We start from the raw sequence: 27,259 nt of genomic DNA, 5'->3' as shown, positions 1-27,259 counted from the left end.
AATTAGTAGTCAGATGCGTCCGGATCTTTTCTCGCCGTTGAGTCATTGTAATGTATGGCTCACTCCTTTCCTGAACATCAGCTGCCGTCGGTCTTGTCGGTTCCAGGTATTCATAGATCTCAAAGCCAAGACATAATAGGCCGTCCTTTGCAGTCATCATCATCCTCCTGACTGCTTGGGGGTTGATATGTAGTAATACACAGTCGACCCGTTCTTCCGATATATATTCAACGATCCGTATGCCTTCAGACTTGATAGTCCTCAGTACAGACACTGAGTGCAACAGGCACATTACGTTACCTCGATTCAAATTTACCTCAGTCATCTTCCAGCACATTTGCGATTTTTATTTTTCCTGAGGGGCATGTTCGCTCACCTTTGGGAGGCTTCATCGTTAACGTTCCTGATTTTTGATTCTGTGCTGATGTTTGCTTTGGGTTCAATGCCATACCTAATTTCTCCGTAGTGATACAGTTTCCATTCAATTGTTTTTCGGCCATTTTTTTATCTGACACCTCTGGCTCTTTTACTCCATTTTCTCCCATTTTTTTAAAGGGATTGTACGATTGCATCTTTGGGGCTTTCTGTCCATCATGGAAATTCTGAGTGGGTACTTCCAGAATGCTCGCACTCCCAATTGATGACATGTCGTTAGCGTCTTGACTACAATCTTCTCCTGCATCGTTGGAATATGTAGACAGATTGCATAGCTCTTCAATTCCATCCACTGTCGAGGCGCAACTTGTGTCAGAGTCAACTCTCATCCATTTATTTGGACTCATTCTTACAATCTTTAACGACTTTCTGACCACTTTTTCTTTAGGAATCATTTAGTTTTTTTTTTCTTTTCCTTTTCAGTTTCATCCCCATTTGCTGCTACTATGTTGCTATCTAACAACAATTTGTTTGTAGTTTTTCCCGAGGGTTTTTCTTGTGCGAATATCTTTGGTTTGGGAGGAGTTGTTACATTTCTGGTGAATCTCCTCGAATTAGTTGTTTGGTTTGTAACTGACAATTTTTTTTTCTTTTCTTTTTTTTTGTGATGCTTATTGTTGCAGCTCCTCGTCTTGCGGCTTGATTTGAGTCGAGATTTTTCCGAGGTTGGATATTTTTTGCAATACCATGGAAAATCCCAAACGAGGCTCTGGTTGTAGAGCAGCTTGGCACTGCCAATGGAATCTCCAAGGCACTAGTACTCGCTAGCCCTTTGCATTTGTCGAGTGCCCTGCCAATACACGTTTCAGGAACCACCGCAAGCAAGGTTAGGATTTCATCATTTTTTCCAGTATTCACTTTGCTTTCTTCCAAACTGCTTATTGCGATTTTTGCATTTGCATGCAACTCTGCCAATTGAGATGTTGTGGGCGGTGAAATGTTTTCACTTGGTATTTCCTCCCCTTTTGGGTCTAATCCTCTAGGATTAGTGGCATGTTTACTGCATTCTTCTGCGTTCGCCAATATTGTCGTAGACGAGCTTAAATTCGAAAAGGACTTTTTCATGAAGTCTAATAGCTCATCCATTTGCATCCTTGCTTCATTTATGTTCTTTTTGATTAACTTGTGTATCTTTTTAAATACATCTTCCATCTCAATGTGTTCATTGTGTTTTTGAAGTTGCTGTATTTGGCATTGAGTTTCCATCTTCGATATTTTTCCAACTAGATTGCCTAATATCACTCCATTGTTTTGTGTGGCTTCATTCACATTTTCATATAATTTTATGAATGGTATTAGCGCCAGGGAGGTGGCAGCTAATACATTGTTATGAATCTGGATTGCCGCTGCGACAGATAGATTTGATTTTGCTTCAATGTCTTTTTCCAAAGAACTCTGTGTTTTTCCCTAAAAGGGATTTTTAAATCCAGGCGATCACAGGTTGGTTGCGTCTGTTGATTTTCTCGCCGTGTCTCTAATGTTTCACTTACACCTCGAGTCATGGTGGTAGAACAGTTTGGTGCCCTTTTTTCCCTTTTGTTCAGCGTTCTTTTTGCTTGGGAGAGTTTTTCACTCCGGGATATCCCTAATCCCTCTCCAATGTCATCGATCTGTTGCGGGTCATACACCTCCTTTCTTCTCAGTCTCGGCAGGCTTTCAGCTGGGCATTCTTTGCTCGCCCAACTTTTCAATTTTCTTGGCGAGTTTACAGATCCCACTTCCAGATCGATTATTGGTTGTGTGAATGAAGTTGTGCTACTACTGAGATTACCTCCTTTTTTTTTCTAGAATAGCTTTCAGATAGCTTTGCTTTAATATTTTCAAAATCAGCTTGGAGTCTCAATTTGAGTCTTGCCTCGCGTCCTGGTAGGCGATGCCACTATAGCTTGGGCTCTCCAAAGCTTTTAGTTGAATTGCATCTTTTCGCTCACTTTCCGACTTATTTTCTTCAAGTCTCTCATGCTTTTTCATTTCCATGTTTAGTTGTCGACTATCTATGTTTCATCGTTGATCCCATCTGTTTTTTGATACTTAAGCTCACCCCTTCCACAATTTTTTCTTTCAACAGAGCATTCCTGCAGCCTGCGTCGTGTTGGTGCGCATTGAAATTGAAAGAATCTGTTTGAGTCTGTGACGTTTCCAAGTTTAGCAGCTCTGCATCCGTCAAATCAAATGGAGAATAAAATAGGTCATCGCCTGCCTCGTTTCTCCCATCTTCTGGCTCTCTTAATTGTGAAACGTTAGATAATATTTTTGTGTTTCCCATTGCAGCACGCTGCCCGATTCCATCGCTCTCATATTTGGCAGCATTTTATTGTATGTGCAATTTTTGTTCGCTTTTGCCTGCAATGCCCACTTCACTGGCAACGACAATGCGTGCCTCCCCTTCACGCCTGTTTACCTCATTCTCTTTACAAATCACTGGGCACTGCCTCTCGTTTGTGGTTGCTGGGGTCTCCGTATTAGCCAATATTTTAGGCGCTATTGGCTATGTCGATAAACTTGTAGAATCTATCGCTGCCGGTGCCACTATCAGGTCCCGTTTGTTCCCAGAACTCCGATCAGGTAGCACTTCGGCCACTATGCTCTCCCCTTGAGGCTCTGTGAGACTGAGCGGCTATGTATGCGGTCTCTGGCATGGCATTATCACTTTGTAGAGCCGATGGCGGTTGGAACAGCCGTGAGGGGGTGGGGGAGAGAGTAAGCAAGTCCAGGGCTGAAGAACCCAAACAGTCGTGGTTCGACCGCCCGCTCTCCCTCCTCACTTCCCGCTCACATGCCTTATGCGCCATCAATGATTCATCTCTCAAAGGACTAACACAGATTCTATCAGCTTCCATGTCCGCCGTATTTACACTCATACCGCTCACGGAGCCAGTTAACGCTTGTTTTACTTTTACACAAGTCAGTGGGCCTGTGTCCATGATCAAAACGTCTTACCTGGCCCCTGGCTCCTGGCTCCCTGCCGCGGACTGCTGCAGACTGAAAATCTGCATGAAACTCTGCACGCGCTCTGCGCTTTCAGGATCTTTTTAAAGAAGGTTGGCCTTTTCTTCCTTAAAGTCACGCTCCACAATCCACGGGGGAACGAAAAGAAAACAGAGAACGCTGAGTGTAGCTGGAGCTCCTCTTACCTTAGACACTGCTGCAGACTTAAACTCTGCATGAAACTCTGAAAAGCAAAGCATTGCTCACCCTTAAAAAGAAAGATTAAAATATGATAGCTAAAATGGAGAGAGTCTAAAATTCATTCAATTTCTCTTTTGTCAGTAAAATATTGAATTGATAGTTTCTATGTCCATAAAAGCTAATATAAAAACTTAACCTGTATCAGCAAAATGTAAACCTCTGTGTATTGTCAATCAATTACATTAGGAGTTTCTAAGAGAACCTTCCTATGTAGGATGTGCAAGTATAACTAGAAATTGAATTAAAAGTTGCCTGAGAGTCATGCAAGATAGAGGAGTGGTAATAGTAACAGAATTTGAACTCCAAGCGAATTGCCTTCCTTACAGACTCCAGATACATATGCAGTCAGTTTACTCAAGTGCCTAGAAAGCTATAAAGTTCCTTGTCCGGATTATGGCCCTTTGGCTTCTTTGTTTCCAAATCCAGAATGTACTTGGTCTCAGATTGTCTGAGGAGGAGCTCCCGATTACCTCCTCTCGGTGCCTTCAGAACTGTGTGTATCCCAAAATAGGCGAAACCTTCTAGTTTACCTCCATGCTTTTCCTGGAAATGTAGAGCCATCGGATATGTGGGATCAGTATTCTTGATGGCTCTTATGTGTTGGAGTATCCTAAATTTCAATTTACCAATAGTACTACCCACATACCATTTGTAATACGGACAGGTCAGTACATACACAACATACTCAGTTTCACATGTGATACGAGATTATATATCATATTTTTGTGTAGTATAGGATGGAGGTAGTTTTTAGTATTTTTGGCAAATTTTCACGCCTTACATTTCATGCACCTCTGAAAGCCTTCCGATGTGACACTTGTCCAACTTTGACCTGCTCAAACAATCTTAGGGCTCATATAGCTGGATACGAAGTTGTCCCGGAGTGAGGTAGAGCGTCTAAAAGTGATGTTGATGTTATTGCCCAGAATGCTTCCTAGATGTTCATCTTGTTTTAGTATATGCCAATGTTTGTGCATTATATGGCGTATATTGTTGGAAGCTTTGATATACGTGAGAATTAATCTAGTATCTGCTAGATCAGGGCTGTTCACTGTGGAGACTTTAGACATCAGCAATATAGAACGGTCTTTTTCTCGTGCTTTGTTGTACGCTCTAACATTCGCTTGGGATAGCCTCTTTGTAGGAACTTTACAGCCATGCTTCTACATTCATCGTCAAAAGTTTTAAGTTGGGAACAGTTACGTCTTATGCAAATAAATTCGCCATAAGGTATACTCCATTTGAGGGCTCTGGGGTGGTTGCTTTTTGCATGTAAGGGTGTGTTGGAGCTTGTGGGTTTTCGATAAAGTTTAGTCACCAATTCACCTTGTGCCACAGTAACAAGAATATCTAAGTAAACGATAGCAGTCTTGCTGTGGCACCCGGTGAACCGCAGATCAAATGCGTTTACATTAAGTGACTTAACAAATTCCAACCACTCGGTGATCAATCCATCTCAGATTACAAAGAGGTCATCTATATAACATAGCCAAAGTAGAACTTTTTCTGTGTTGTGACTATTGGTAGATGTCCAGACTTTGAACTTCTCCCACCAGCCCATTGTTAGATTGGCGTATGACGGAGCAAAGGTTGTTCCCTTGGCTGTACCTTGCAACTGAGTGAAGAAATTCTTGTTGAACAGAAAACTGTTATTTGTCAAACAAAGATTTATCGTCACCAGAATCATCTTCCCATGTTCTAAGTAGTTGAGTGATCTGGTTTGTAAAAAATATTCACATGATTTCAGGCCGTCCTTGTGCTTAATTGATGTGTAAAGAGACCACATCCAGTGTTGCTAGTATATAAGTATTTTCCCAAGGTATTCCGTCAATTTTGTTAAGGAAGTCCTTAGTATCTCTTAGAAATGACGGTAAGGTGGTAACACATTTCATTAGGGTTTCATCCACTAATTTCAATACATTTTCAAGAAGTGCACCACACAACGTGACTATTGGCCTCCCTGGTGGTCTAGTTTTATTTTTATGTACCTTGGGCAAAAAATTAATGGTGGGCATCACTGGGAATTTGGGATGTAGGTATTTACACATATCCTCATCAAGCAGCCTTTCTCTTTCCATTTGATTAATAGTTCGAAAAGTTTATCATTCATCTCCGCCGTGGGATCTGTAACCAATAGCTTATAACACTCTGTGTCCTTAAGTTGTCTGGTGGCTTCATTAATGTAGTCTTGCCGATTCATAATAACTATGCTGGTGCCCTTGTCTGATGGTTTAATAACAGTCATCAGATGTGCATATGTTAAGACAGGGTCTCCTGCTCCCAGCGGGTGAGATTATCTTTGGTGTCCATTTTCGTTTTTCTGAATTTCTTCAGATCTTTAATAACCAGATCTTGAAAAGCCTCAACATTCCCTCCTGGGTTGAACATAGGATTGAAGCATGACTTAAGTTTGAGATTACTTTTGCTGGGCCAATCAGTTTGAATATCCATGAGGTCCCACTGTGGGTCACTTATGTCTTCATTGTCTTGCCATTCCGATTCGAGATGGATGAGATCACGTAATATGTGTGAATCCTCTATTGTTACTGGGGTATAGCCACTCAGAGATTAGTCTTTCTTAGGCATTGGTGGATTGATGGCAAAGAATTTCTTCAACCGTATTTTACGCATGTACCTATCAAAGTCTATTCTTGTTTCAGCGTAGTTGTAGGAAGAGGAGGGGCAGAAGTTTAGGCCCAACTTGAGTACAGATTGTTCTTCGCAGGTAAACTCTCGTGATGTAAGGTTAATGATAGACATGTCTGGCATATTACTTATATATATGCGGTCAATTGTGCAAAGATCAATTCAGACTCGGTCAATTAGGTAATTTGAACAATTGTGTTCGAACAATTTGCGTAATACCGCAAACATTTTTCCTCTTGTAATGTCTTTAGTCACACTCTCGCAACCATGGTATTCAAAATGTGCTTGCCCTTAAAAACAACTAAGCAGAACACAAAGCAGACTCAGAGGAGCATCAAAATATTCAGGAGGATATTGTGTGTCAACCAGCTGTCAGAGACACAGCCTCTTGTACTGCCAAGCAGAAGAAGCCCTCTAGGTGGTCGGTCAACACCTGTGCTGGTTCCATGTTATTTTGCCAGAAAAAAAGGTTTTGAAGTAATCACTTTGAAGTAAATTACCTCCAAGTTATTACTTCGATTTCTGTTTTTATTTGTGGGCTATGTCCCCATTCCCTACTAACCCTATCCCAAAACACTTCCCACACTTTTTTTCCTTTAACTTACAAAATATATATAATGCATTACTCACCGTAATTGTATTTCTGATGCTTATATCTGCATAGATTCACATGCTATGCATAGGCCGACATCTAGTGGTAGCCACAGAGTATTACATTTTTTGTTTTCAAAACTCGAAAAGGGACGTTGACAGGGCGTACTATTAATACTACCCTTAGTGTGACGTGCACTGTACCCATGGTCCTTCAAGCGTCGAGGTCCCTTAGATTGCTTTGTTTCTGACATGAGGTCGCATGAAGTGTAGCGTGAGTTCAGATTTAATAAAGCAGATATGAGGAGGTAAAGCCAGAAAACATCTATGCAAATTCTACTTTACGGGGAAGGAAGGGTGGGCGCATGTGAATCTAAGCAGATACAAGCATCAGAAATACAATTACAGTGAGTAATGTATCCCTTCTGAGGCTTGTGGATGTGCTTAGCTGACATGCTATGCATAGATTAGCAAGCAGTGTCTGGTGAAGGTGGTGGGTTGTGAGACAGTACAGCAGAAAATAGATGTTTTAGCACTGATTGTCCCACCTGCAAATCTGCTTTAGAGTGTGTGTCAATGCAGTAGTGCTGAGTAAAAGTATGATTGGAGCTCCATGTAGCTGCCTTGCATTATGGCGTCCAGCGGGACGTTTGCAATGAAGGCCAAAGTAGCTCCTGTAACCCTGGTAGATTGAGCTCTTGGTGTGAAAGGCAGAGTCTTGTTCGATAGAGAGTAGCATAGTTGTATACATTTCATGATCCATCTGGATATGGCATTTTTTGAAACGTGTTCCACTTCCCTGCTAGAAGCTATAGAGACAAACAGATGGTCTGTTTGTCGTAACAGTCTTGTCTTGTTTACATCCAGTGTATGGAGATTTTTCTCAGTTGAGCTTGAAGGTTTTTGAAAGAAAGCGGGTAGTTCAATGTATTGGTTGACATGGAACTTGGATATGAACTTGAGTGAGAACCTAGGGTGTGTCCTTAGTATCAACTTGTCTTTGTGGAGAACAAAGAATGGGTCTTCCACTGACAAAGATTGTTATTCAATGACTCTTCTAATGGAGGTGATGGCCACCAGAAAAGCCATTTTGTATTTTTAGTGTTTAAGGCTGGATTTGTGCATAGGCTCAAAGGGGGGGGGGACCTATGAGCTTTGCTAGTACCACATGTAGATCCCAGCCTGGCAGTGGGTTTGAAATCGGAAGCAGGGAGGTATGGGGGGAATAAAGCCTTTTTACTCCTTCCATGAATGCCTTAATGACAGGGACTTTCCACCAAGACACCTGGCTTTGAGAAGTAGTGTAGGCAGATGGACCCGCTAGGTGAACCTTGATGGAGTGGAATACTAGACCAGAATTTAGTAAGTGGAGCATGTAATGAAGAATGTGTGATGGAGTACATTCAATCGGGTTTACATTTTTTGACTGGCACTAGATTACAAATCTTTTCCATTTGTTAAAATAACAATGTCTGGTGTTTTGTTTGCGTGCCTCCTTGAGGATTTCCATACACCTTTGAGGTAGTTCTAAATGACCAAACTCTATGACTTCAGGAGCCAAGCTGCCAAGTTCATGAATTGAGGATGTAGGTTCAAGGATTGAGTATGTGGGCGTAACGTTGACCCCTCGTGCTGGGTGAGCATGTTGAAGAGGCACAGGAGTTTGTTTGGATCGCACATCGCCAGTTTGCGCAGATGCGGACACCACGGTTATTTCGCCCACATAGGAGCAACTAGGATTAGTGTCACTTGTTCCTGGTGTATCTTGTTCACTATCCTGCTCAGTAGCGGTGTTGGGGGAAAAGCATGGGCAAATTTCCATGACCAGTTCATCCACAGGGCGTTCCCCCTTGGATCTGGGTTTGGGAAACCTGGATGCAAAGTCTGGGCATTGTGTGTTTTTGCTTGTGGTGAACAAGTGAGGATCTCTGCTTAATGAGTCCGCCAGAGAATTGAGTTCCCCTGAAATATGTTGCAAAGTTCGGAACATGTTCTGATTGAGTGCCCACTTCCACATTTTTTTGTGCTAGACTGGACATACTTGGAGAGTGTGTGCCCCCCTGCTTGTTTAATTAAAACATGGTAGTGGTGCTGTCCGTGAAGATTTGGACTGTCTGACCCAACAGCTGCACTTGGAAAGCTTGAAAGGCTTTGCGCACTGCTAGTAGCTCTAAGAGGTTTATGCGATTTTGGGCTGTGATACTGGTCCACAGGCCATGTGCTGTGTGGTGAACGTAATGGGCTCCCCAACCAGTGAGTGATAAGTCTGTTTTGACAATTGCTTGCAAAGTAGGGTTGTGAAAAGGTTTTCCCTTCAACAGATTTTCCTTCGTGAACTAGAGTTAGCGAAACAACGACTAGATCGCCCCACTGACCGCTTACCTGAGACCACTGTTTCGCTAACCCCTCTTACGCATTGGTTCCATGTGCAACCGTGTGTGCGGGACCAGGTAAATGCATGAATACATCATCCCGAGCAAACGCACTGCTTTGAGTACGTTTATTTGGCGACCAAATAGATATTGAGGTATTTGCAGCCGTATGTTTTGCACTCTTTCGTTTGATGGAAATACTAGACCCTCTTCTGTCTTTATGACAGCTCCTAAGAACTGTTTTTTTTTTGTTGCTTGGAACGAGACTTGATTTTTTCTTGTTGATTGAGAATCCCAATTGGAACAGGAGATTGATTGTTCTCTGGGTATTTTGCTTGCAAATTTGGGGGGACTCCCCTGTTATCAGCCAGTCATCCAGATAAGGGTACACTGGGATTGATTCTCTACGTAGGTGCGTTGCCACTACCGCTAGTACCTTGGTGAATACCCTTGGAGCGAAGGGTATGACCTTGAATTGGTAGTGTTGGTTCGCTATTTTGAAGCGCAAGAATCTTCTGTGCGCTGGGAACATTGAAATATGAAAGTATGCATCTTTCATATCCAAGGTTGCCATTTAGTCTCAGTGTTTTAGCAGTGGGATTACTTCCTGGAGCGTTGTCAAGCAAAATCTTTGTGGTTTAACATAGGTGTTTGCAGGGCGCAGGTCTAGGACAGGGCACATTGGCAGGTCTTTTTTTTTGGCACAAGGAAGTACATTGAATAAATATCCTTGTTTACCTGGTTCGTGGGGACGATGTCTATGGCGCCCTTTAGTAGCAGTGCTTTTACCTCTTCTACCAGGATGCATTGTTCTCCCTGTATTGTTTGTCTTTTCCTTGGCGGGTGGTTGGCTGGTGTTTGTATTAGCTCTATGCAATAGCCCACCACCACGGTGGAAAGTACCCACTTGTCCAACTTGATCCTTTCCCATTCGTGGGTAAAGTGAGAAATACAACCTCCTACTGGAGATGAATGGGAGGGAACCTGTAGCGGGTGGCCATTGCTTAGGAGGAGTTGAGCCCCCTCCTAAGGAGGAGGATCTGCCCTCACTTCTGGACCTTCTTTGGCCCCTTTGAAAACCTTTTGGGAGGACTGTCCTGTGAAGGTGCCCAGGACGAACTCTGCCCACCTTGGTTGTAAATGGAGGACCGTTGAGAGTTCTGTCCTCTGAACCTGCGTGTATTTGAGCTCCCTGTCTGTCCAAAGGCTGGTTAGTGAGTTGACCCAGGGATTTGAGGGTGTCGTTTCCCTCCTATAATGCGTCTTCAACTGCTTTGCCAAACAAAGGATTAGGCTCGATGGGCATTTTCAATGAGAGGAACTTGGCAACACTCGGGGTGTAGGTGGGGGTTCTGGGACAGGGGTCTGTTTGTTTATGATGCATTGCTCCTGAAAGGGAACTCAAGATTTTTCTGGGCACTGGGAACATTGAAATATGAAAATAGGCATCTTTCATATCCATTGTTGCCATGTAGTTCCCCCACTTTAGCAGAGGGATTACTTCTTGTAGCATTGTCATGCTAAATTTTTGTGGTTTTACATTAAGTGTTTGCAGGGCGCAAGTCTAACACTGGGCGCATAGTTAGATCTTTCGTTGGCACAAGGAAGTAAGTTGAATAAATACCCTTGTTTACCTTGTTCGCTGGGATGATTTATATGGCGTCCTCGAGTAACAGCGCTGCAACCTCCTCGAGAAGGAGGAGTTGTTCTTCCTTCGTGGTTCTTTCTCGCAGGGGGCGGTTTGAAGGTCATTGAAATAACTCCACGCAAGGATAGAGGGGGGGTCGGCCTCCCAGACTTACGAACTTACCACAGAGCAGCCCAGCTCAGAACCCTGGCCCCCCACCACAGAGAGGACCCCAACAAACAATGGGTCTTTCTCGAAACCTCCCTCCTGAGCCCGGTCACAGTGGGTGAGTGGTTATGGGTCACGATGAAAAAGCTGCTAAGGAGAATCAGGGATCACCCAATACTAGTAACAATGTGGAAGGCGTTGGAGGGTTAGGGACACTGTGAGAAGGTGACCACTTGGACCTCCCCCATGAGTCACATCTGGTCCACACCAGTTTTAGAGGAAATCCCAGGCCATGAACACTATCAGCCCTGGTTTGACGCGGGCCTATGCAGAGTTGGTCAGTTGGTCAGGGAGGAGTCCTTTATAAGCATCCAGGAGCTTGAAGAATCCTTGGGAATAGGTAGGCTCTCTCCACTCCTCTACCTGAGACTCAAGGGAATCCTAATGAAACCAAAACTAAAGCCCAAATTACAAAGAAAACTCACCCCAGTTGAAAAAATCTTAGATACCCATGTAGAAATGAGAGGCCTCATCTCACTCCTTTACTCTGCCCTTTTAACCCCCCGGGAGGGAACCACCAAAAGCCTCAGGGGGAAATGGGAAAGAGACTTGGGTTGTAGGATCGGAGACGGTCTCTGGGGGCGACTCTGTAGTAGATCATTTAAGACCTCGTTCTCCTGCCAATACAAAACCCATGCTGTCAAACTCCTGCACAGATGGCAGTATGACTCGATCACACTTGCTAGGATGTTCCCAGACATAATCCCACCTTTGCTGGCACGGATATGGGGAAAGGGCAAACTATTGGCACATGTGGTGGACATGCGGGAAGGTCCAAACTTACTGGGCCGAAGTCCTTAGCTGGCTGAAAGAGGCGGGAGAAGGTGTGCTCCCACTGGACCCGATATTGATACCGTTTGGCCTGCAGCATAAGGATGACCACTGGGAAAAATTACCGGACCTCTCGCACTCCCTACTGTTGGCAGCCAAAGCGGCCGCGCTAGAACGTGGAAGAGGCCCGCCTTCCCCTCGAAGAAAGAATGGGTGATGATTGCCAAAGACATATTCCTGATGGAAAGACTTATTGCGGCTTTACATGGTTCAAGTACCCAAATAGAGACAGACTGGCTGCAATTTCAAGAGGTGTTTGGCAATACATAGGCCACATCCTGAGACCCTCAAGCGTCCTTGGCCCGGCCCAAAAACAAGCCCCGACATGGCACGAATGGCCTTGGAACCTGGAAAGCTGGTCGACCACTGGCGGAGAAAACCCGGATTGACGCCGCCCTATGCCGCATCATTTCTATAAGTAGACAGCAGCGCTCAAGATACTGTGTGGGGTCGGTGGGGTTCAGGGGGGGGGAGGGAGGACAAACGCAGGGAAAAATGGCTTATAGTTTGATTTGTTGAGGGCGATTGCCCAAATCCTGTAATTTGCGTACCTATGCTGTTTTCCAAAAATCAATAAAAGTTGAATTTAAAAAAAAAAAGAAATAGCTCCACGCAATACCCCCCCCCCGATACAGTAGATAGCACCCACTTGTATGTGAGGATTCCCTCCCATGCGTGGGTGAAGTGTGAAATACGCCCTCCTACTGAAGAGGCATGAATGAGGACCTGAAGTGGTTTGTCATTGTTTAGAAGGTGTAGCTCCACCTCTGGAAGTGGAGGACCTCCCCCAGCCACAAAATTAGCGATGGCCTCTCTGGAACCCTTGCAAGGCTTGTCCCTGGTTGTTTCCCCAGGATGGGCCCTGACTTTGTCCATAGCCTGAACCTCTTTGTGAACTTTGACCACGAAATCAACGAAAATGGCTCCACCTCTTTGACCTGGTGGCTTATTCGTTAGCTGGCCTAGTGATTTTAAAGTATCGTACTCCTCCTTTGCAGATTTTAATGCATCCTCCACGGCCTTCCCAAACAAGATGTTGGGTTCTACCGGCATGTTGAGGAGTGTAGGCTGTGTTTCCTGTTTGAAACCAGACTGGTGTAGCCATGCATGGCGATTAATGAGGGTACCTTCGGCGATGATTCTGTCTGCATTTTCTGCGGCATCTAAGTTGTTTTTTAAGATGCTGCTGGATACCGCTTTGTCATTTGCTGCTACTAGGGCCAGTTGTGATTTGAGGGGTTCAGGACCTGAACCCCTGAAATTGCAATTTTTTTTGACTGTACGATATTACAAATCTTTTCCATTTGTTAAAATAACAATGTCTGGTGTTAGGTTTAAGTGCCTCTGAGGATTTCCATACACCTTTGAGGTAGATTTAGGTGTCCAAACTCTATGTCTTCAAGAGCAAAGCTGCCAAGTTCAAAGAGTGAGGTTGAGGGTGTAATGTTGTCCCCCCGTGCTGGGTGAGCAAGTTGAACGGGCACGGGAGTTTGATGAGGTCGCACATCGCCAGTTTGCGCAGATTTGGATACCAAGGTTGTCTCGCCCACATAGGAGCAACTAGGATTAATGTCATCTGTTCCTTGTGAATCTTGTTCACCACTTGCTCATTAGTGGAGTTGGGGGAAAAGCATAGGCAAATTTCCCTGACCAACTCATACACAGGGCGTTACCCTTGGAGTCGTGTTGGGGAAACCTGGACATGAAGTCTGGGTATTGTTTGTTTTTCTCTTGCTGCGAACAGGTCTAGTGAGGGGTAGCCCCACTGTCTGAAAATGTGATCTGCAACATGTTCTGTCGAGCTGCCACTCGTGCTCTTCTGGAAGAGGATCTCTGCTTAGTGAGTACGCTAGAATGTTAAGTTCCTCTGGAACATGTTGGGATGCTAGGAACATGTACCATTTGAGTGACCACTTATATATTTTCTGTGCTAGCCTGGACAGATTTGGAGAATGTGTGCCCTCCTGCTTGTTCATAAAGAACATTGCAGTGGTACTGTCTGTGAGAATTTGTACCTACTGATCTGTCAGATGTGCTTCATAGGCTTGGAGCACTTTGAGTACTCCTAGAAGCTCCAGCAGGTTTTTGTGGTTCTGTGCTGTAACTAGAGTCCACAGACCGTGTGCTGTGAGATAAAGGTGATGGGCCTCCCACACGGTGAGAGATGCATCCGTTATAACAACCGCTTGCACCGCCAGATCCTGGAAGGCTTTTCCCTTTTTGTCCACCAGCACAGAGCTTGTAATAGGATTCGCGAAACGATCCCCAGATCGTCCCACTGACCGCTTGCCTGAGACCACTGTTTCGCCAACCACTCTTGCATCAGGCGCATGTGCAATCGTGCGTGTGGGACCAGGTAAACAGATGATGCCATAATTCCGACTAAGTGCATTGCTTTGCATACAGTTATTTGGCCACAGGCTAGATACAGACGCATTTGCAGCAGTACGTTTTGTACTCTTTCCTTTGATGGAAAGACTAGACCTTCTTTTGTTTTTATAACAGGTCCTAAGAATGGTTTGGTCTTGTTTGCTATGAGGGTTGACATTTTCTCGTTGATAGAGAAACCCAATTGGAAAGGTAGGTTGATCGTTGTTTGGGTATTTTGCAGGTTTCCCCTGTGATCATCTGGTTTTATCAGTATGCTAAGAAGAGTAGCCTGTGCCTCGAGTTTAAAGGCAGACTGGTGTAGCCATACGTGGCGTTTGATAAACGTGCCTTCAGCTATTATCCTCCCCACATTATCAGCTGCATCTAGATTATTTTCTGAGAATGCAGTTTGCAACAGATTTCCATTCTGTTACAGCTAGAGAGAGTTGTGATTTAAGGGGCTTTGGGGCTGAAGCTATTAGTTTGGCTACTCTGTCCCACTTATGGCAGTAGTAGCAGTCCGGTAAAGTGGTGTTATTGGCAATCCTCGCCTGGTAGGCTGCCAAGGAGGAGACTTTCCAACCAAAAGTATACATCTTTTTACTTTCTTTGTCTGGGGGGTGCATCTGACGAGGCTAGAGGTGTTCCCACTCTTTCTTGTGGTTGTAACAACCAATGAATCTGGTTTTAATTGACCCCTGATGTAACGGGGAGCTGGTAGCCGGAAGACTTTTTCAATGCGTGGGTTTACAGCCAGTGTTAAGTTTGGGGTTACCAAAGGGGATTGAATTTGCCTCTGTACGGATTGGAGGATAGGAATAAACTGGGTAACAGGCTACTTATCTCCGAAGATTTCGTCAACAAAATCCTTGTCTACCTAGGTCTCTTGGTATCGATTTTGAAATGTTCAACTGCCTTTAGGAGCATATCATTATATTGAATTTGGTTGTCGACCAGTGAGTCTGCCACTGGTAGGTCTGAGTGGGGTCATAGTAGGAAAGCTGCCCTGGGTCCTGCTGAGGGGTGACTGCTTGTACAGTGTCTGTACAGGATCCTTTTGCGGGGGGTTAAGTGCAGCCCCACTAGCTGGAGGAGTGCCCTGAAGATTTTCTAAAACTTCTTGGTGGCTGTCAAAGAAGTTAGCTAATGAAGACATACGTCTCATGACCCTATGTATTTCTTCTGCAGACCATTGGGATGAACTTGGGATAACAGATGATGGGACAACAGATCAGTAGGCGGGGTGGGTGTTGGCTCAGGTGCAGGGTGTTTCTTGTGCCTCATATCCCCTGATATGATTCCCTCACCCTGGGTCATAGTTCTAGAACTAGAGCCTTACTTCTGCTTTGAGGACTTGCAATTCTTCGACGTCCGCCCCTTTAGTAATGTGTCCAGGAATTGTTTGTTGATGAGCTCTGGCATTTTGAAGCTTTGAGAGGACTTCGCAGTGGCCTTCGACGCGTCTTTCGACTGCCGTTTATCGGCATGCTGTGGGCCGTCGACGAGTCTTTCGCCGGTCGATCGTCGTCATGTGTGGATTTGGATGTTTTGGACAGGGCGTCAGAAACAGACTTTCCTGCCTATTTCGGGAGCCTTTCGTGAGGCGAACACGAGCACAATTTCCCAGAGGACAGGCAATTGTTGGACCTCCACCTTGATGCCGTGTGTGGCCTTTCGGTCGGTGTTGAAGTCGACTTTTGGCTGTGGATTGTGAGCTTAGTGTGGGTATGTTTGTCCGCGCCAGTACAGCCGGGTGTCTTCCCAGTAGCAGAGCCACTGGCCTGCCTGATGGGGTCAGGGGATTGCACACGACCATCCGACGGATCCAGTTCGCCGTCACTGGAGGCACCCTCAACATCCATGGCGGCCTCTACCTGCGTGGCGTGGTGGGCCGAGCGCTTCGGTCTTATGCCCCTTTAAAGTCTTGGGCTCGAAGAGCTTGCAAGATTTGCAGTGGCCTTCGTTATGGTCCCTTGGAAGACAAAGATTGCACACCCGGTGCAAGTCTTTCCAGGGAGATTTTCGATTGCAAGATGGCCAAAATTTAAATGGTGTATTCTCCATCTTTTGTGGGGAAAGCAGCTTGGTGAATAAAGTGTGTAGAAGAGGAAATTTACATTCTTTTAGGGTAACTAAGAAATGAACCACCCCCTAATCTCCTTACTGCGAGGGCCGAGACCCAGAGCGGCCTTCTGAGGCCATTTGAAAGGTTTGCTGAGGCAAGTTCTGCAGTCGTCGACAAAGGTAGTCCTCAAAGCTGTCGCCGAGGGTCTTGTAGGGGAATGGCTAAGAAAGGACAGTAAGAGTAACTAGATCTAATTATAATTAGTAAAATGGCGATAGTCAGAAGGAACTCTGCTTTCAGCGTCCAACAATGATGGCGGAAAAAAAAAACAATCTGAGGGACCTCGACGCGTGAAGCTCCATGGGTAGACGTCACACTAGGGATAGTATTACTGGCACGCCCTGTCGACGTCCCTTTTTGAGTTTCGAAAACAACTGTAATACTCTGCAGCTTCCACTAGATGTCGGTTTATGCATAGCGTGTGGATCTAATCAGATTCCACAAGCCTCAGAAATATTCCCACACAGGTGGTGCACAAGCTTATCATCAGTGGGTGCTTTAACTTCGGTCGCAGGACAGACCGTGAAAGACAAACTACTATTCCATTTGAACTCTGATTCATAAGTCAAGAACCAGTATCACAACATGGAACAAAAATTGTTAGAGCACTCGCTCCGGTTTTACATGCATTGAAACAGCTTTATTATTTTAATTGTTCATGAATACACAAAATATAAAGCCATTCTTTCAACAAACATGGACTTGCAGTCTGAGTAGTCCCCAAAGTTCTTCATCACGATACACGTTCCACCCCAAACACGGGACATCTTCAGGCGAAATTACATGGTGTTTTCCCGGGCATTGTTTGTTTCTACACACTTACGAGTCACCTATTCAGTGATCATGTGACTCTCACCGATTACATTAGAAAACTGGAAGAAAAGCCGGCAGCCACCTTAGCCTAGCCTTCTAATAGTTGCACCTCTGCTCACGTTTATTTGTACTCCGTATTGTCGGTTTTAAATAAACAATCAATATATTCTATATGTCTGACCTCATTGTGTGTATATATTCTAAAATCATTTTAACTAATTGCCCATTCAGCCAAGTGGCTTAAAAATATCCATTCTTATTAGCCACAACAGTGTAATCCTGTGCGGCACGTTAAGGACTACTCATATTATAAGAAGCAGAGGAATGCAGTGGATTTCATTACATGATCCTCTAACATATCGTGCTGACAATTTACCAGAGACATTCATTTGGCATGGAGTATAATCTTTCAGTTCCGCCCCAGTAGGCTGGATACTAATGATTCACAACCAAATACTGTAGTGTATTCATCTTTCAAATAACTAAGCATTTCCTATGTAATGTGAAGGTGCTATATATTCAGTGCATGGATTATATGCAAATTACGCAACAATTCCTATGTGATACAAAGTGCTGTGTGCAATTTCAGTGTACAAGTGTACTTTTCAATTTAGACATAACTCAACAACCTTCAAATATAAATTGCTAAAATACAACTATTTCCATGATTTATAGTTTTCTAAAATCATTACCATCTATAAAACCAACTAATACCTTGATTCTAGCCTTCACACATCTAATTAAGTTCATGTTTCATTAAAACCAATTACCTCATTGGTATCAAAATATTATAAAACTACAATTGATCAATGTTCTTTAAAATTAAGATGTCATTGTAAACACTTACTGCCATTAAAATCTGTATATGTCATACTTGTTTTTCATGAAAAGGATTCATTAAACAAGGGCACATTTCAATGTAATGTGGACATCATCTCTTCAGAGGATGCATGTTTTGGATAACGTCAACACTGTGCAATGCCTTCAGAAATCATACTTGATTAGTCTCAATCAATCCTCTAGTAGATGTATGGGCAATTCTTCACCAGAATTATGACCCATAGGTTTTTATGTATTACATTCTACTGTAAGTTTTGATTCAAACTTGCGCAATTTGCACTCTCCGTTACCCTTGTAATTTGTGTGGCATCACTTATGTTTCTCTGCAAAGTATATAGCCAAGGGATAATTTTCATCCCTTAATATTTCATCCATAATATTGGTGTATACAAATCTTTAGTTTACAAATAGTAGAGCCTATATACACATCTGATCACAAAGAATTGCATATACCACAAATTTGGTCAGACAATCTTGTGTGTTGTATGCCAATGTTTTAGCTGATTAAAACCATAATGTATGTTTTTTTAGTTTCTGCATATCTACACATTTTACAAGTTCCACATTTTTCAAACCCTCTCTTTGAAGATATTTTCTTTAACCAATTCTCTTTGGGTTCTTCAGTATTTAGCATACTTGGTGATAACAGATCTTTCAGTGACTTGGCCTTGGAAAAGGTAAGTAATGGATTAGTCCCTACTATGCTGGACAGATCTTTGTCAGCTTGCAGAATAGACCAATGTCTTTGGAATATATTCCTTATCTGTGGAGCTTGTCGACTATAAGTAGTGTGAATCATATATTTGTTTTCATCCTTACTTTTGCCCTTAACCCGCAAAAACTCTTGTCGTTTACTGAGACCTGTTTCTGTGTATGCATTAGTGAGAGTCTGTCTTGTATAGCCTCTTTCTAGGAATTGTGCTGCCATGTTACATGCTTCCATTTGAAAATTTGTATCTAAAGAAGAATTTATTTTGGCTCTTCGCATCTCACCAAGGTGGATACTATCTATTAGTTTCTTAGGATGAGGACTTTTGCCATGTAAAATGGAATTCAAGGCTATACCTTTTCTGTGTAATGTTCTACAGATCTGTCTCTCACTAACAAACAATTCAAATCTAAAAATATCAGTGTAGTGCAGAGGTCTTCAAACTGTGGGGCGCTCCCCCCTGGGGGGGCGTGGCCGCATCCCGGGGGGGCACCAGAGCCCAGCATGAAATGTAAAAAAAAATACATTTTTTTTTAGATTGGAGGAAATGTGAAGGGGCAGCTCACATGGTCAGACTGGACCATAAAACAGTCTTAGGCACCAATGAAAAAATGGCCAGCAGTTGCAAATGGATATTTAGTCCTTTAGTCAAAGACTGTTTGAATAGTACCCAAGGGGTTGTTTTTTGTTCAAATGTAAACAAATTGTGATATTTAAAGAATATTAATTCAGCAACAATGGTCAAAACTACTAGCTGCATAGTGAAGTAACTCCTCAAACTGGCCCACATTAGCCAACAAAAGTGGCCCATTTTGACTGGCCTACACTAGCATTTTGCATTTTTGGGACGGTCATCGCCCTATTCCCTATAGGCCAGTCCAAGCCTGCCGGCTCATCCACAATGGGTGAGGGGCGTCCACCCACTGGCCTCCTCACCCATTATGGAGGAGCTGAGGAGCCAGCCCAGTGAAACACTGAGCACTCCCTCAGCTGCTTTTTCCAGCTGAGGGAGTGCTCCTGGGCTGGCTGAACTGTCAAAGGGAAACACTATTTCCCTTTGACAGTTTATTTCCCCAGCCGCACATGATCACTGAGCCATGCAACGCTGGGGGTGTTTTGCTTCGGCTGCCTTGCATAGCTAATTGGAAATGCTGGCTGGGGCACTGCATGTATGTATGTGCGAGGGGGTGCTCCTGCGCCTCCTCGCACATACGGGCAGAGCAACCTGGAGCGGGGCATTTTAGCAACCACCCGCAGGCCCCTGCAGAAGGTACGTTTATGGTGATTTATTTTTTATTTAAATGTGTATGGATGTGTGTATGCTTGTGTTATGGGACTGTGGTGGGAGCAGAATGGGCGGCAGCACTGGGATAGTGGTGGTAGTAGGGTGGGAAGAGCCCAGGGTCTGTACTGGGAGTAGGGTGCGGTGACGGCACGCATAAGTTCATAGTGATTTCTAGATACTGTCCATCTGGCACTTTTGGGGGGGCCCGGCCTGCCCAAACTTTGCTCAGGGGGGGCCAGGCCAAAAAAGTTTGAAGACCACTGATGTAGTGGGACTACTCACTAGATTCAGTTTCAAATTCATGACATTTTCATTAAGACTATTCACATACTCAACGATTCTTGTGATCCCATCCACACTAGAAAGAGGTCATCGATGCATCTGTACCAACAAATGATTTGACCAAGGTATTTCTCATGTCGTTCTGACCATGCAGCCTTTTGTTCCCGCCACCCCATATATGGATTTGCATGTGTCGGGGCTATGCAGAACCCCATAGCAGTCCCACATTTCTGGCGGTACAATCGATCTTCAAATAGAAACATATTAGGAGTCAAACAACATTTTAAAAGAGTTAGAATAACCTCATTTTGTTGTTTGTAATTGATCGATCTTAAGTCTAGGAAAAATAGACACGCTCGAAGACCATTCTCATGAAGTACAGACATCCAATGAAACCAGCAAATAGTCCGATTCCCATTCCATACCTTGTATTTTCATCAGTAGGTCTGTAGTGTCTCTCATGTAGGAATTCAAGTCTCGCACAAAAGGCTGCCGAAAAAAGTCTAAAAACGTATCAACATTTTCTAATAAGGAGCCTCTGGACGAAACTATTGCTCTCCCTGGTGGCATTTCTAAACTTATGTGGATATTGGGAATAAAGTACATTATGGGAGTTACTGGAAAATCCCTTTTTATATATAGAATTTCATCTCCCTCTTGAAGATTCTTAAATTTACATTCTTGCAACATAGTGTAAAGTTCCATTTTAATCTCATCAATGTACCCAGAATCCTTTAATTCATAACATTCCACATCATTCAATTGTTTTCCTGCCTCTGTAATGTATTTGGTTCTTGCCCAGACAACCACTCCTCCACCTTTATCTGTCTGTCTTATTACGATGGAACTATCGTTTTTGAGAGTATCGATAGCTTGTTTTTGGAGAGCTGATAAATTATATTTATTATTAAAGATATTTGAATCTGTGAGATTTCTCAAATCTTTTATAACACATTCCTGGAAGACATCAATATTATTCGATATTATAGCTGGACTGAAAGTTGATTTTATTTCAAATCCGCTGTCTTCTGTGAGATCTGTGGAAATGCCATATCTTGTCTGTTGATTGTCTAATTCTAACTGACTACTCATAATGTTCTCATCATTTAGAGTATCGAGACATAGTACAGCATCCATGTCCCTTACACTTAACACATTAGGCTTTGGTGGGGGAGATGTCTGTACTGGGCAGTCACCACTAACCTTAGTCAAACAAAAAATTCTAAAAGAGTATACTTAATGCCAAATGAATGTCACTGTTAAATTGTCGGCACGATATGTTAGAGAATCATATAATGAAATCCGCTGCATTTCTCTGCTTCTTATAATACGAGTAGTCCTTCACGTGCTGCACAGGATTGCACTGCTGTGGCTAGTAAGAATGGAGATTTTAAAGCCACTTGGCTGAATGGGCAAATTGGGTAATAACGATTTTAGAATATACACATAATGAGGTCCGACATATTGAATATATTGAATGTTTTAAATAAACAGACAATACGAGGTACAAATAAACGTGATCACAGATGCAACTATTAGAAAAAGCTAGGCTAAGGTGGCCGCCGACTTTTCTTCATGCTTACTAATGTAATAGGAGCGAGTCACATGATCACCGAGTTCTCACATGGCGCCTTACAGACAATGCTGTGCAGTTAGACACTGTATAATGCAGAATTGTTAGATCAAAACAGGCTTGCAAGTGTGTTTGTGTGTGTGTGTGTTCCAAACTCCTTCCCCTCCTCTCCCTTCTCCCTCTTTCAAACCCCCATCTCCTCCCGCCTTTCTCCCCTCCGAAGGGTTCCTTTTGGTTGCCTTTATTCTCCTCCCAACTCCAACACCATGGATTCCTCTTGACAGTTCCCTTCTCTTCATCTTCTTCCTCCCATCTTCCACCCATCATCCGTGTTCTTCTCCCTGCCCTGCCTCACTCCAACCTCCCACACCATCTGACCCCTCTTCTTACTCCAGGACATTGGTCGCTATGCTCTGTAAGCGGTCAAGTCAGTGCAACTACAGATGCACCCACTAGATCGGCTTGGTAATTGTTTCACTTTAATAAACCCCACCCTCAAGGTTGGTGAAACCGATTGGTATGCACCAGAGGCCATAATGACCCAGGACACCATCTTGGAATCAGGCAGCCCTTTCATGGTGGCTACCAGATTCCGAAATGGCCCCTTTGTTTACCAACATTTCTCTCCATTGGCAGTACTATCGGCTGTCGATGGGCGAAGCTGCAGCATCTGTGTTTCCAAGTTAGTAAAAAAGTAAACAATTAAGCCGTATTTGGATGACCTTCACCTGTTCTGGATAAATCCCTTCCCTGGGATTGTCCAAAGTCTCCTTCCCCAAATGTACAAAAGGAAACAGAGTCTTGAACCAGTTCCTGGAAGGTGCAAATTGAACAAAAGTTCAAACAAGAATCTACTGGTAACAGTCTTCAGCATTCAGTTGAAAAGATCCCCTTCCAATTCTAGCCACGGAAATAGAACCAATGGTAAACTTGGATGTCCTCTTTCCAAGATTGTTTTCCCATAGCTCAAAGAATAGAGTAACACCTTCACCTTCTACAACGTCTGCTTCAACTTGTTATTTCAGGATTGTTAGGCATTTAAAGACAAGACTCTTCGACCTCTACAGGTATGCAAGGCACTCATCTTTCCTATACTCCAAGAAAAGGGAAGCCTCCGTCTGCTTTACTGCCACATGTGTAACCTACTTCTGCTTCAAGACTGACTTTTTCTAAACTTCAGCAGTCACAGCATTACAGATTATTTGCTCAATCTTCTTTTAAGCACCCAGCCCCCTTCCCCAGATTGATTCACATCTTCTTGGTTCCAGTAGCTACCCTGAAGCTCTATTGCCACACTTCCAACTTCGGGTAACAATGTCACACGTATCAGAGGACACTGGACTTTTAACAACTTTGTAAATCAGGTGGATAGATTTAAACAGGGCTTTATATAAAGGGTTCTCCCCCTAGCTTGGCCAATGCTTGCTCTTCTTGTTAGTATTAACTTCTAGGTTTAATAAAATACTTGTTCTTTATGTTACAATGTTCAGTCTTCAAAGGAAAAACAGATTTAGGCACCCATGACCACTCTTTAAGGAAGATCTTTACCTTAAGTGACTGCAAGTGCTTGTATTAACACGTATTATTACAAAGATGCTTTTTAACTCCTGTCGGGAATCAAAATTGGCCACACACGACCTTCATTTAATGCTGTAAGTACTTGTAACAATTGTGAAAGTCAACGTTAGGTTTTTCGGAATGTCTCAGCAAGCGTTCCCCGTTTGATTAGGGACAAGCGACCGCTCCGGCAATGTTAATATTCCAACAATGGGAAAAGAAATGCTTTTCTTCCTAGGTGAGCACTCTGACATTTACTAGAAGTGCGTGTGATACATTCCCATGGTTAGCAATACTTTTCACGCCGAAGAGTTTATACTTGCTTCTACTCTCAGGTGAGCCACTTTAGAGCTGGTAACAGTTACCAGCAAGGTTTTGGATTGAATATGAACGCCAAACTTCACTCACCGGCTTCAGGAATACTGTGGTTGCGGGTTTCTTCACCTTCCTGAATTCTTCCACTTCTACTACGGCTTTGGGCACACTTGGGACCCTCACCCTTCTGCAGCACGGGTATCTCAGGTCCTGCCATGCCAACTGGGAGTCTCCTTCACTCTCTGTCCCTCGGGCACGGCACTGCAATTACAGCCACTAGGCGCACCAGGGAAAACCTTCATTCCCAGCACGTCTTTCTCAGTGCAGCCACGGCACGGCATAGTTTGTGAACACTTGACCCTCTCAGAACTTGCAGGTGAAATCTGCGGTCTCGACATCCTGCCGTCCTTAAGGTGATCACACTTCCTCATGAACGGCCAGCCTCTTTGCTCTTTTACTTCTTTTACTACTGCTAACCTTCCAGCTCCTGCTCCCTCCTTCTCCCTTCTCCTGCTGCAGCCTTTTATGCCCATTAGTTGGGGCAATTAGTTTCAGGTGCAAACCATTAATGCCAATTGCCTAACCCTTGTAAAGGCTGTTGGGCCCAATTGTCCGTCTTCTGCCTCTACATGCTTCTTCAGCCTTCTTCTTCTTCCTATCTGTCCCTATGGGATTCTGGGACATGTAGTTTACTTTCTCAGAGTCAGGTTTTCCACTTCTTTAATTAGGCAAAAAGCTATCAAAAGGGAGGGATAATGGGGAAAGTTAAAAAGGGGTTCCTCCCAGTCTTCCTGGTCTGTATTTTAGACCAGTCTGAGGGTGCAGGGGTTACAGAGCAATAGCACTAACCTAGGTTATGGACGCTTGGGCTAGAGTGGGAATCCTACAGGAGGCGAGAGAGCAGGTTGCGACCTAGCATTAATTTCCCATACCCTTTTTCCAGCTGGTGCCTCAATTTGATTATTCTAACCATTACTCCAAGAACCATCCATACCTCCTGTGAATTTGTTAATAAAGCCCTTGAGACTTCCTCAAGAGTTTGTAGATTCAGGCCATCCGTTAAAGTATTACACTAGCCACAAAACAGCCAATCTAACATGAATCATGACAAGTTGCCAACCAACCAATTCCCCATCAAGTTAACCTGTTTACTTCAAGTATATCATGTTTAAAGCCAATCTATGTAATCAGAAAATGACTTTCTCACACAACATCATACATGTTCACTTTGCCTCATATGGTTGTATCAGATTCATTTACATTGTATTTCTGCTTTGTGTACACACTACCTAACAATTTGAAAACTGTGCAGACATAAACCAACACTACAAAAACTAAAATAAACGACAGTACCTTGCAGGCCATCTTTTCTAGTGCCATAACGTGCAGATGAAAAATGATCATGGTGGTAGCGATTGATCCAACGATAAACAGCAAAGCTATATCAGCAAAAAGAAATCCACCCAATGAGACAGAGAGGTCACCTGTAACAAAAATGAAAGAAACTCTTAACAAGCAATAACAATCACTTTTCAAAGCTAGTCGACCATTTGATTTCAAAATACCTGATCTTATTGGTGATCTCTTTCGAGTACATCCACAAGGTTAGTATGTTTAAAATGCTTTACTTTTCCCCACAGCTTATCCACATGGTCCACTCTTGTTTTCTAAGGGAAATCTTTCACACTGCCCACCAATGGGCACTCAAACAATGCTGAATTAGGGCTCTGTTGTGGCAATGTCAACTTTTTGCCCTGTGGTCCAAGCCTACCAATGCATAAGATTTCCTCTAAGCTACATGACATCTCCTGCAGACCAGGCCTAGCGTGGTTCATTCCTCAAAGTCACCCTGGACTATTTATCAACCATGTGGATATGTTTTTACCTGATACAAATAATACTAAAATGCATTATAAATACTAAAGTATAGGGTCCTACCATGGATAAAAGAGTTATGAAACTTGACATTATTTGATGTACACAGATTTTAGGTACAAAGATACAACTGATTTGGTAAAACAGATACATTTTTAAAAACATTTTCATTCCACAAAAATACAAAGAGTCAAGTGTTCAACATTTCAAAGCACCCTTTAGGTTGAAACCACCAGTAATGCTGCCCTTGAAAAAAAGCCTGTTGCATCAGTCCGATCTGGCTAATGTTCTGACTCCTTCTGCAAGTTTTTCCTGCAAAACCTTTTCAAAAGTCTATTACCTCCCAACTTCAGAACTTTGTAGGCACTAATGCTCCGTTAGACTATCTGGATGGTGGACATTGCGCCTAGGAAAAAGCACAGAATCAGTGATGGCAGTGAAAAACTGACTGGGGTCTTGCAACCCCAGATGATAATCACCATGCCAGGGTCCAAGGCAATGCACGTCCATGGTGGTAATATTTTCTTACAGATGGCAGTCTATCGCCTTCCCCCATTTTAATTTTTATGAGAATGTTTATCCTGGTGGTCGCCATAGGTCTCGACCTTCTCCTGATTATATCCCGATTCTCCTCTGCCTGTGTCTCAAATTCAATCCTTACACATCAAAAGGTCATTCTGTTTACTAGAACACAACTGTACAGACAAATACCACTAGTAGTGATAAAGAAGTGGGTGAAAATTAATCACTTAAGAAAACAATTAAGTTTAAATTGGATGTACGCAGTGTGATTTGTAAAATTCAATCATTGAGGCTTGTTGTATACCCACCTGGAAGCCATTAGTAATTGATTTAGCTGCAGTTAATGGCGACACAATTGTAGCACAAAGGAATGCTTTTAAACTCTGGGGTCTTTAAAGTGCTCCATAGAAAGCCTTCAATAAATAAACTGGCTAAACTAATCAGCTGAAGAACACAGATGTCCTATATTTGATACCTCAACATTGTTGATATTTCTTACTGGTAAAGCAGGAGTAAGTAAAATAAATATAATCAAGAATTGGACAGTCTGGCTACATTTCTAATGTTTTATATTATGTGGGCATTTTTTTGCTAAAGGAGGAGTTTCATTTTATGTAGACGGAATAATTGTTCCATTTGCTTTTGACATACAGGAGACAGTGGCTATTTTTGAAAAGACCATTAATGGGTAAGGGGTAATGCCAGGATCTCCGGAATAAAAAACCTGCAGGAAAGATGGTTGGTGTCCAACATTGTGGCCCTCTATCCAATATTGCCAGTGTTTTAGATAGGCGGCACACCACCATTTGTGAAATGAGTGATAGGGGTTTGGTCAAGTAACAGTGCAAAGTAGCTTTGCGCTGGGAAGAGCATTCCATTTGTTACTGGTTAAAGAATATTTCAGATTTGAGAAAAGGCTTATGTAATTACTCAGCTTCCCCACATTGTTGTGAATGGAACATTTCCTTTAATTAATCAGGCAAATATTTGGCATCCGTACTACTGGTTCGAAGCACAGGGGGCAAGGAGGGTGCACTTCAAGAAATCTGGCAGCTCTGTTTCACTCCGGGTTGT

At 43.3% G+C, this 27,259-nt stretch overlaps 1 protein-coding gene across 1 annotated transcript in view; it reads right to left on the bottom strand.

Annotated features, from left to right (window-relative positions):
* The window catches only part of KANSL1 (KAT8 regulatory NSL complex subunit 1), a 1,100,309-nt gene that overhangs the window by 906,328 nt on the left and 166,722 nt on the right, over positions 1-27,259 (bottom strand). Inside the window, exon 2 of the mRNA XM_069634095.1 lies at positions 25,142-25,272. The gene's annotated coding sequence lies outside the window, so the exon portion shown is untranslated. The remainder of the gene's footprint in view (positions 1-25,141; positions 25,273-27,259) is intronic.

Source organism: Ambystoma mexicanum, chromosome 13 (genome assembly GCF_040938575.1).
Source record: "Ambystoma mexicanum isolate Mex_15411 chromosome 13, UKY_AmexF1_1, whole genome shotgun sequence".
In the NCBI taxonomy this organism is placed as follows: Eukaryota; Metazoa; Chordata; class Amphibia; order Caudata; family Ambystomatidae; genus Ambystoma; species Ambystoma mexicanum.
This window is presented reverse-complemented; position numbering and strand designations above follow the sequence as displayed.